This window comes from Dermacentor andersoni, unplaced genomic scaffold, assembly GCF_023375885.2.
Source record: "Dermacentor andersoni unplaced genomic scaffold, qqDerAnde1_hic_scaffold ctg00000814.1, whole genome shotgun sequence".
Classification (NCBI taxonomy): Eukaryota; Metazoa; Arthropoda; class Arachnida; order Ixodida; family Ixodidae; genus Dermacentor; species Dermacentor andersoni.
The window spans coordinates 1,147-12,500 of record NW_027315491.1 but is presented as its reverse complement, the minus strand read 5'-3'; the positions used below and the strand labels follow the sequence as shown (position 1 = coordinate 12,500).

At 57.2% G+C, this 11,354-nt stretch overlaps 3 non-coding genes across 3 annotated transcripts; 1 reads left to right on the top strand and 2 right to left on the bottom strand.

Moving 5' to 3' along the window:
- Positions 1–838: 838 nt before the first annotated feature.
- LOC140215081 (5.8S ribosomal RNA) lies at positions 839–991 on the bottom strand. The gene has a single exon (XR_011892001.1). It is a non-coding gene; the product is annotated as a 5.8S ribosomal RNA (ribosomal RNA).
- Positions 992–2,567: 1,576 nt separating this feature from the next.
- On the bottom strand, positions 2,568–4,381 carry LOC140215084 (small subunit ribosomal RNA). The gene has a single exon (XR_011892004.1). It is a non-coding gene; the product is annotated as a small subunit ribosomal RNA (ribosomal RNA).
- A 5,400-nt stretch (positions 4,382–9,781) lies between these two features.
- Positions 9,782–9,973, top strand: LOC140215082 (U2 spliceosomal RNA). The gene has a single exon (XR_011892002.1). It is a non-coding gene; the product is annotated as a U2 spliceosomal RNA (small nuclear RNA).
- Positions 9,974–11,354: the final 1,381 nt, after the last annotated feature.

The following is an 11,354-nucleotide window of genomic DNA, read 5'->3' as shown; positions in this document are numbered from 1 at the left end:
GATCGCCTTAGCAGCGCGCCGCTTCAGCGGGCACCGCAGGGGCGACTAAAACCTGGCGGGAGGCATCGTCTCGTGTAGCGTCGCCCCTGCCCCAACTGGAGTGGCCCAGTCTTTAGGGGACAGAGACTGCGAAGCACTTGGACCGACGGCGGACTACGACGGAACGCTTCAGCTCGGCCAACGGGGCACCCACGCTCTCGAAGGAGACATTTTCCGTTTCGCGGCAATTCTCCGCCGTGCCGTGACTCTTCTCGCTCGCAGACTGCGCTGTCGCGTCGAACCGCTTTCGGGGGCCACCCTTCTCCTCCCCGCTCCTCGCAAGAATCTGCCGATTCCCATTCCTGCGACGAAGCCCGGAAGGGCGCCCACACAACTGCGGTGACGTGAACGAGCGACCAGCTCTGGAGCTCGACGTACTTCGAAGGCAAACAGCGCAAATTGCGATCGCGCTGGCTTTGCGCACGGCGCGGGAATCGGCCGGCGTTTCATTCCCACGTTTTCCGTGCACGCAAGCGTGCGCTTCCGACTCTCTCGCAAACGTGCGCGCTACATGGCAACAGACGTTCGCGCCTCGTGCTTGGACCGCTCTTTCCCTGCAGGTATCCGACTCCATCCTGCGGCGGTCTTGCTAGAGGCGCGCACTCGTCACGCTGCAGTAGTAATGCCTCGTTTCCGTCTTTTCGAAGAATTGGCACAACGGTTTGCCACCGTCTCCCTCTCGTGAGGCCGCTGGCGCGTGGCTTTAGCGCTCAACGTACTGTCCATGATGCCGACGCGGTCAAAACGAGTCGACGGACGCACGTTCCCTGTGCGCCGAAGTCTCTCTTGATATGTGATCCGACCCTCAGACAGACGAAGCCAAGGGAAGACCCAAGGCCGCAATGTGCGTTCAAAGAATCAGTGCTCAGTGTGTCCTGCAATTCACACCAAGTCTCGCAGCTGGCTGCGTTCTTCATCGACCCGAGAACCGAGTGATCCACCGCTTAGAGTCGTGAAAAATAGTTTGTTCAATTCAGTACAGTACAACCAGGGTTTTAGGCACGTGGCGTCTCCCTGTGTGTGGTTTCGAAGAGCGCCTTTCGGCGTGCGCTCCTCCAGTCTCGCTCTTTCGGCGGCGGCGCGTCTCAGCAGCTGAAAGCCTAATGGCACTCCACTCCTGCTACTCGCGCGTGTGTTTTGCGCCCACGCCTTCCTCGCTTGCCCTCGAGGTAGCTTATGCCGTTTGCGCGCACTCGAAGCCGGTTTTACCTGCCATCCAACCACCGGACCCGTGTGTCTCGTGTGCACGTTCACATCGCTCCACTAAAAATTGCAAAGAGCGACAGAGCCATGATTAGGGCTAAGCCGCTGTGGAGTCTTTAACGGCTACACGGCCACGGGCAGGGCTTCACCCCCATCGACGTGCTTCGCTTCAGTCAGCAGTAGGTTCATAGAAGGGCCTCAAACACACACACACTTTCGCATCGGCAGATCGCCGCAGCATAACCGCTGTTGATCCAACAGCCTACTTGAGACGAAAGACAAGAGCCCGGCGCGCGTACTCGCGCAGCTCTCCAAAACCACTCGGCCAGTGCCAGGGACGGCTCCCTGCGCCGGCGCCACAACAAGTCTACTTGAGGCGGAAGACGAAGCCAGCAAGGGCCTGGCCGCAAGTGCGTTCGAATCCGGGACTACAGTCCCTCGTCTGTCCGTACTTCCTCTTTCGACGTGCGGCGCCTTCCCAAAGCGCACAAGTCCGCTAACCGCAGAACGCTTCCGACGTAGCAAAGCCGCGTTTCCTTCGGTACTTCGCAGCAACGCCGCCTTTCCCTCGGCGGCGGGCGAATAGCCTGCAGACGTCGTCGCATTAAACCGCGATCTCGACACCTCGCGCGTCACGAGCAGGAGCCGACCGGCAGCCTCCGGCCCTTTCGGACTCGGTGGCATTTGCCGCGGAGGACGGGAGAGCACTTTAGGCCACGGTTCCTTCCGTACTTGGCAGCCGCACCCTCATACCGACAGTTCCATGACCGACCGAGCGCCACACCGTTCCTTTAGTACTTGGGCGGCAACAAAGTCGGGTCGTTACTCCATACTCGCCGCAGGAAGCGACCGGCAGCCGCCAGACTTTTCAGACTCGGCAGCGTTTGCCGCGGAGGACGGGAGAGCGCTCGCACCACGGTTCCGTGTGTGTACTAAGCGGCAGCGGCATTAGCTCTCGACCGTCAGTTCCTTGACCGACCGCACGCTTCGCCGTTCCCCTCGTACTGGGCAAAGCAGCAGGTCGGGTCGTCTTACTCCCATTCCGCGCAAGAGCGCCAAAGCGGACAGAAAGCCCACCCAGTGTGCGTTACGCCGTTTCTACCCGCGGGCGCGGCCAAGCCAACCGTCCAAGGTTGCAGCCGGCGTCCACTGGGCGCAACAAATTTGGCACGGGGCGCCCCTCAAAATTCAGGCAGTCCCCGGCATGTTCGGGTATAGCCGTCCCCGCGTCCAAGCGGGGCCAGCGGCGGAAAGCGTCGGGCGCAGCGAGCTGCTTCACCCACACGGGGTAGAAACAATGGCGCTCGCCACCCTTCACAATCCGGTAATGATCCTTCCGCAGGTTCACCTACGGAAACCTTGTTACGACTTTTACTTCCTCTAAATGATCAAGTTTGGTCATCTTTCCAACAGACCGGCGCAACCGAAAGGCCGCGCCGGACATCGGTCCGAAGACCTCACTAAATCATTCAATCGGTAGTAGCGACGGGCGGTGTGTACAAAGGGCAGGGACGTAATCAACGCGAGCTTATGACTCGCGCTTACTGGGAATTCCTCGTTCAAGGGGAACAATTGCAAGCCCCTATCCCAATCACGAAAGAAGTTCCACGGGTTACCCAGTCTTTTCAGACAGGGATAAAGACACGCTGCTTCCTTCAGTGTAGCGCGCGTGCGGCCCCGGACATCTAAGGGCATCACAGACCTGTTATTGCTCTGTTTCGTGCGGCTAGGAGCCGCTTGTCCCTCTAAGAAGGTTGTAAGGTGCTGGGAACCCCGCACCTATTTAATAGGCTAGAGTCTCGTTCGTTATCGGAATTAACCAGACAAATCGCTCCACCAACTAAGAACGGCCATGCACCACCATCCACCGAATCAAGAAAGAGCTCTCAATCTGTCAATCCTCCCAGTGTCCGGGCCGGGTAAGTTTTCCCGTGTTGAGTCAAATTAAGCCGCAGGCTCCACTCCTGGTGGTGCCCTTCCGTCAATTCCTTTAAGTTTCAGCTTTGCAACCATACTTCCCCCGGAACCCAAACACTTTGGTTTCCCGGAAGCTGCCCGCCGAGTCATTTGAGTAACTCAGGCGGATCGCTGGTTGGCATCGTTTATGGTCAGAACTAGGGCGGTATCTGATCGCCTTCGAACCTCTGACTTTCGTTCTTGATCAAAGAAAACATTCTTGGCAAATGCTTTCGCAGTAGTTCGTCTTGCGACGGTCCAAGAATTTCACCTCTAGCGCCGCAATACGAATGCCCCCGTCTGTCCCTCTTAATCATTACCTCGTATTCCAAAAACCAACAGAACAGAAACGAGGTCTTGTTCTATTATTCCATGCAAGTTTATTCAGGCGACTCGCCTGCGTTGAGCACTCTAATTTTTTCAAAGTAAAAGCACCGGCCTTCTCGAGGCACACAATGAAGTGCACCAAGAAAGGACCGGCATGATGTTCAGTCCGAGCCGTCGCATCGGGTAGATGCACTACTCGTCTGGAACTGAGATCCAACTACGAGCTTTTTAACCGCAGCAGCTTTAGTATACGCTATTGGAGCTGGAATTACCGCGGCTGCTGGCACCAGACTTGCCCTCCAATTGATCCTCGTTAAAGGATTTAGAGTGTACTCATTTCAATTACGGGGCCTCAAAAGAGTCCCGTATTGTTATTTTTCGTCACTACCTCCCCGTGCCGGGAGTGGGTAATTTGCGCGCCTGCTGCCTTCCTTGGATGTGGTAGCCGTTTCTCAGGCTCCCTCTCCGGAATCGAACCCTGATTCTCCGTTACCCGTAACAACCATGGTAAGCAAGTAACCTACCATCGAAAGTTGATAAGGCAGACACTTGAAAGAAACGTCGCCGGCTCGTGGCCATGCGATCAGCACAAAGTTATCCAGAGTCACCACACAATACGGGCCGAAACCCGATCGATCTTGGTCTAATAAAAGCACCCGTCGCCCAAAGGGCTTCAGGCTCACTGCATGTATTAGCTCTAGAATTGCCACAGTTATCCAAGTAGGAAGAAACGATCTAAGGAACCATAACTGATTTAATGAGCCATTCGCGGTTTCGCCTTATTCGGCATGTACTTAGACATGCATGGCTTAATCTTTGAGACAAGCATATGATTACTGGCAGGATCAACCAGGTAATCGTTCAACTGCGCGTCCAGCCTTTCAAGCAGGCCGGACGCCGTTTTTGCGATGCCGAGGCCACCTTCAGGCGCCCCAACACGCTTCGTTCTCGCAAAGGGTAGCACTTTGCACAGTCCGAGACGACGGCGTTCGAGCTCGCAACGGCGCCCTCCCCGCAGGGCCGGGTATCGCCACGCGGCAAGAAGCACGCAACATTCTCGATAGACCGGTTGTGTCGACTCGATCGCGGCTTGCGGTTTCTCTCGAGCCCGCAGCACTGGTGGACCGACCGACACTTGCAACGTAGCCGAGACGGCAAAGCCGCTAGGCGACGGGTCACGCCCGCGCCTTCGGCGCTTTCGTATTTGATTCGTCCGAGGACGATGCGGAACACACTTCGATATCGTGGAAAAAGCGTCGTCCGACAACCAGCCCCTAACGCATCAAGCGGATGAGGCTGCAGACGTCAGCTGTGGGATCCACGGGAGCGATACCGGGGACACGCTTGACGGGCACGAAGCCCGCCGCATATCAAACACCCAGGTCGCTTTGGGGGCGACTGCTCTCTGGGACCCCCATATAATAGCAGCGATAAGTACCCAGACCTCCATGGGGCCGTACTCGTGCCACTTTCGACGAGCGTTTGGCGAAAATCGTGCCGCCTCGTAACGCCGCGAGCAAGATTGAAAGCTTACGTCGGCAGCACAATGCCGAAGTCGTGAAAGCGCAGCGCGTCCACCGAATGCGCGAACGGCAATTTCTCGCCAATGGCCAGTACGGTTTCCTGCACAATTGCCTGTCTGTCGCCCCTACGGGGCCCCCGGCCGATCGATTCGAGGCACGCTAGCACGGCCCCTTCGCCATTTCCGAGCACGAGTGCGAACAGTGCGGGCGGCGTGCTCGACGCCCCGGCTGACGTCGTTTCGGACTTTGTCTCTTCGCGTGCTCGCGGCAACGCCGCGGCCAACGACGACGTCTGCGCGGTTCTTTGCCGGTTCCCGGCGTGCTACAGTGCAGCCCTCTGCAGGGTGACACCGGCTCCGTCGTGGCCGTGCGGCGGCTTGTACGCAAAAGTTGCGTCAAAGGCGTCGCGCTCGCGCCGCCCCGGCACACGCGGTTTCGGACTTTGTCTCTTCCAGCGCTCGCGTAGTCGTGGGCACGATTGTCGACGTCGCAACGGTGCGCGGACACCGCCACGAGCACGCGCAAGACGAAAATCGCACTACGGTACAATGTCGGCCGGGGCCGTACGGCCCCTTACAGTAGCAGCGATAAGTGCCCAGACCTCCATGGGGCCGTACTCGTGCGACGCGGCGGCGTACTGCGCCGAGCCGAGCGCCAATATTTGGCTTTTGCAGGGCGGATTCGAGCTCTGGCGATCGCCGCGGGTGGTACCGCCGCTCACCGATTCAGGCACGCTAGCGCGGCCCCTTCGCCATTTCCGAGCACGCGTGCGAACAGTGCGGGCGGCGTGCTCGACGCCCCGGCTGACGTCGTTTCGGACTTTGTCTCTTCGCGTGCTCGCGGCAACGCCGCGGCCAACGACGACGTCTGCGCGGTTCTTTGCCGGTTCCCGGCGTGCTACAGTGCAGCCCTCTGCAGGGTGACACCGGCTCCGTCGTGGCCGTGCGGCGGCTTGTACGCAAAAGTTGCGTCAAAGGCGTCGCGCTCGCGCCGCCCCGGCACACGCGGTTTCGGACTTTGTCTCCTTCCCAGCGCTCGCGTAGTCGTGGGCACGATTGTCGACGTCGCAACGGTGCGCGGACACCGCCACGAGCACGCGCAAGACGAAAAATCGCACTACGGTACAATGTCGGCCGGGGCCGTACGGCCCCTTACAGTAGCAGCGATAAGTGCCCAGACCTCCATGGGGCGTACTCGTGCGACGCGGCGCGTACTGCGCCGAGCCGAGCGCCAATATTTGGCTTTTGCAGGGCGGATTCGAGCTCTGGCGATCGCCGCGGTACCGCCCGCTCACCGATTCAAGGCACGCTAGCGCGGCCCCCTTCGCCATTTCCGAGCACGCGTGCGAACAGTGCGGGCGGCGTGCTCGACGCCCCGGCTGACGTCGTTTCGGACTTTGTCTCTTCGCGTGCTCGCGGCAACGCCGCGGCCAACGACGACGTCTGCGCGGTTCTTTGCGCGTTCCCGGCGTGCTATAGTGCAGCCCTCTGCAGGGCGACACCGGCTCCGTCGTGTCCGTGCGGCGGCTTGTACGCAAAAGTTGCGTCAAAGGCGTCGCGCTCGCGCCGCCCCGGCACACGCGGTTTCGGACTTTGTCTCTTCAGCGCTCGCAACCCATGTCGGGGCCGACCGCGACGACTGCGTGGTGTTTCAACGATTGCCGGCGTGACACAATGCAGCTGCGTGCGGGATGCCAGCGATTCCGTCGTGTCCGTGCGGCGGCTTGTACGCAAAAGTTGCGTCAAAGGCGTCGCGCTCCGCGCCGCCCCGGCACACGCGGTTTCGGACTTTGTCTCTTCCAGCGCTCGCGTAGTCGTGGGCACGATTGTCGACGTCGGAACGGTGCGCGGACACCGCCACGAGCACGCGCAAGACGAAAATCGCACTACGGTACAATGTCGGCCGGGGCCGTACGGGCCCCTTACAGTAGCAGCGATAAGTGCCCAGACCTCCATGGGGCCGTACTCGTGCGACGCGGCGGCGTACTGGCGCCGAGCGAGCGCCAATATTTGGCTTTTGCAGGGCGGATTCGAGCTCTGGCTATCGCCGCGGTACCGCCGCTCACCGATTCAAGGCACGCTAGCGCGGCCCCTTCGCCATTTCCGAGCACGCGTGCGAACAGTGCGGGCGGCGTGCTCGACGCCCCGGCTGACGTCGTTTCGGACTTTGTCTCTTCGCGTGCTCGCGGCAACGCCGCGGCCAACGACGACGTCTGCGCGGTTCTTTGCCGGTTCCCGGCGTGCTATAGTGCAGCCCTCTGCAGGGCGACACCGGCTCCGTCGTGTCCGTGCGGCGGCTTGTACGCAAAAGTTGCGTCAAAGGCGTCGCGCTCGCGCCGCCCCGGCACACGCGGTTTCGGACTTTGTCTCTTCCAGCGCTCGCGTAGTCGTGGGCACGATTGTCGACGTCGGACGGTGCGCGGACTACGCCACGAGCACGCGCAAGCCGAAAATCGCACTACGGTACAATGTCGGCCGGGGCCGTACGGCCCCTTACAGTAGCAGCGATAAGTGCCCAGACCTCCATGGGGCCGTACTCGTGCGACGCGGGCGGCGTACTGCGCCGAGCCGAGCGCCAATATTTGGCTTTTGCAGGGCGGATTCGAGCTCTGGCGATCGCCGCGGGTACCGCCGCTCACCGATTCAAGGCACGCTAGCGCGGCCCCTTCGCCATTTCCGAGCACGCGTGCGAACAGTGCGGGCGGCGTGCTCGACGCCCCGGCTGACGTCCTTTCGGACTTTGTCTCTTCGCGTGCTCGCGGCAACGCCGCGGCCAACGACGACGTCTGCGCGGTTCTTTGCCGGTTCCCGGCGTGCTATAGTGCAGCCCTCTGCAGGGTGACACCGGCTCCGTCGTGTCCGTGCGGCGGCTTGTACGCAAAAGTTGCGTCAAAGGCGTCGCGCTCGCGCCGCCCCGGCACACGCGGTTTCGGACTTTGTCTCTTCCAGCGCTCGCAACCATGTCGGGGCCGACGCCGACGACTGCGTGGTGTTTCAACGATTGCCGGCGTGACACAATGCAGCTGCGTGCGGGATGCCAGCGATTCCGTCGTCGGCGGTGCGGCGGCTTGTACGCAAAAGTTGCGTCAAAGGCGTCGCGCTCGCACCGCCCCGGCACACGTGGTTTCGGACTTTGTCTCTTCGAGCGCTCGCAGCGATGTCGAGGCGATCGCTTACGTCTGCACGGTTTGCGGTGTGCTACAATGCAGCAGTCTGCCGCACTACACCTCTTGGTTGCCGAGGCCAGCACGGCAATTTACTGAAGCGAGCGCATTGCGCCCAGGCGGCAGCGGACTTTGTTGCTTCGGGAGTGCTCTTGCTGTAAAATTTGAACGGCTGCAGCTGCGCGAAGCAAGTGTACCTATTTTCACTCTCTCTCTGTCTGCCTTTGAGGCGACTGTAATTTCACTTTAAACGCAACTGGAGGCGGGAGCAACCTGATGAGAGTAGGTGGACTTCGGTACATGTAATTTAGAAATTGCTTTCAAGCTTTGAGGACATACACCTTCGCGCCATCTGCTTTCCCCGTCTCTTTGGCACTTTATAGTATGAGTATGTGCTGCATGCTCTGCATTCCAAAGAAACACGCCTGTGTCTCTCCCTCTCTCACGTTCTTCTTCTTTTTGTAGCTGCTGTTGTAGAAGATGCTATGCTCTTTAATCGCTGTAACATAGAGTGCTTGCACAAGCCAACAACTGTTGCGCGTTTTTTTTTTTTTTTTTTCTCTTCCCAAGACGTTTCTGCCATTATTCACTAACTCTCGTTCTTAGTATGCAATGGAGCGTTAGCTCGCGCCATCTACCTTTCTTTCTGTATTGCAAAGTCCGCAGGTTTTCCTAGTTCCGTACACAGATGGCGCTAATGCGTTTTGGCGCCAGGTTCGAACGACCTCGCTGTACTCGTGTTTCCCATTTGAATGTTTCAAAGGGGTTTGCGACAGGGGGTGGTTCTTGTGCAAGGCTGAGCTTTCCAGCTGCGTTTAAGCTATGCTAGCATGTGTGCGTATATATATATATATATATATATAAATACACAAACACACACACACACACACACACACACACATGCATATATACATACACACACACGGTAATGGTAAAGATGATGAGGTAGCACTTTTTTTTTTTTTTTTACAATGCCTGTGTTTCAGATGGCGATCTTTCTCCCCTCTATGTTTCCGGTGGGAAGGAGTGTGCAGCGTTTTCTATATTTATTTTGTCATTCACTTCTATGTTGCTCGTCTTCGTACATGGGGCATGCTACCTAATTCTACCGGTCGAATCGACACGTTGCGATCCGTCCCGGCCTGTGCCGTATCAAAATTTTCAGTGGGCCTTGCGGTAAATAAAAAGAAATGAAGGAAATGCGCGTAGTATATTACAATTGCACACGGGCTTGAAACGAAGCCCTCAAGGAAGGTCACCTTGAGCGGTCGCATTCAGACGGAAGTAAGCATTCCCCTGGCGCGTTTTTTTCCGCTCGCCTGTTCCGTTTTCTACGAGGTTGCCTTGGTTGGTTTCGCGTTACAAGCAAGCTTGCACTCGGGTCTCGTTTCTACGCGACAGCGTTTCGTTAACAGCGAAAGACTGAGGCGTTGCGAGTTCATCCGTGAGATAGGGAGCGTTGAGTCTGTACACAGGCTGAATTTTATAATATTGCCCACGCTGTTGCTGAGGTTACCCATGTCGGCAGGGCGCCCACAAGGCAGTAGTACAATGAAGTGAAGTGAAGGACATCGCTTCTCGGCCTTTTGGCTAAGATCAAAGTGTAGTATCTGTTCTTATCAGCTTAATATCTGATACGGGTTCTATATGGACCCACGATATTAAACCTATTTTTGGAAGTTGGCGGAGTGCTTGAAGCCTGCTTCACCTCCGCCGCAGGTCGGCCCGGTATTGCACTACCTCCGGGATCGGCCCCGCTCACTTAGGTGAGACTTCATTCAATCAAAATGAAGAGCACAAGCTCAACGCGAGCAGTGACTTGACACGCACCATTCCTATACTACACGCAACGATGCCGGTTCGCGGACCACGAGAGTAATTAAACTGCCACTCCATCTGTGTGTAGCGTCGCACTTGTTGCGTCGCAAATGGGACAGCCGCTCCAGCAAATTTCTAGTTATGGGCTTCGAGAAAAATTAATGAAAGCAAAAGAAAGAACCAGAATTCCTATTTGTCCGATGTCTCTGAATGATTGTCTCCTGTAAAGAGCCACTTGGGGGGATGGGGGGTAGGATTAGCCGTGGGGTTCGCAATCAATATGAATCCCACTCAAAGCCAACACTGGATTTTGGAGTTCACTATCGCTTGGATCCGTAAACCACCGCGGCCACGCAAGCTCGCCCTGCCGCCGAAATCCGCTGCCCAAGTGGAAGAAAGATTCCCTATGAAAGAAAAATAGAGTGCCCGATTTCTGGCAACTACTGTGCAGCCTTTGTGTACACATTTTCGCAGCAGTGGGACCGAGCGCCTCGAAAACAAACTTGTCGTATGCCCAAATGTGGCGAAATATATTCAAGGGTTAAAAGGTGCCTCATCTTTCTAACCTGTATGTTACGAAGACCTGTTGCTACCTTTTCATCATGAACATCATCATCATCATCATCCTGGCTACGCCCACTGCAGGGCAAAGGCATCTGCCATGATCCTCCAAGTACCCCGGTCAGGTGCCGATTGTCGCCATGTAGTCCCTAATCTAATCTGCCCTCCTAACTTTCTGCCACCCCCTGCTACGCTTCCCTCCTCTTGGAATTCAGTCTGTAACCCTTAATGGCCACCGGTTATCTTCCCCCCAGATTGCATGCCCTGCGCATGCCCATTTGTTTTTCCTGGTTTAAACTTTGGTGTCATTAACGAGCGTTTCTTCTCGCACACCCCAATCTGCTCTATTCCGATCCCCCCGTGACGCCACACCCATCATCCTTCTTTCCAGAGCCCGTTGCGTCGCCCTCAGTTACCCTTCGGTAATCCTCAAAGCTTTTTGTTGGGGCACTCGTGGCATCTTTCTCGTTTAATGAAGTCAAATTTTTTTCAGTTTTGGGGGAAAACTCAATGAGCTAGGCGCGATTGTGTCCCTGGCGCCGCTCTCAACAAGATGGCGGCGCCCATGCTTTTTGCCTGCAGGTTCGGCCCTACGCAGAACACGCCTGCCGGGCAGTGTAGCCACGTTGAAGGGGCAAAGCGTAGTGCAGTGAAGCGCTTGCTCGGGCGAAAAAACGCAAATATGAGCCAAACAGGAATTTCCATTATTGGAAATTCCAGTTCAGTTTGCGCATTGCGTTCGCCTAAGGTAAAGAACACAAATG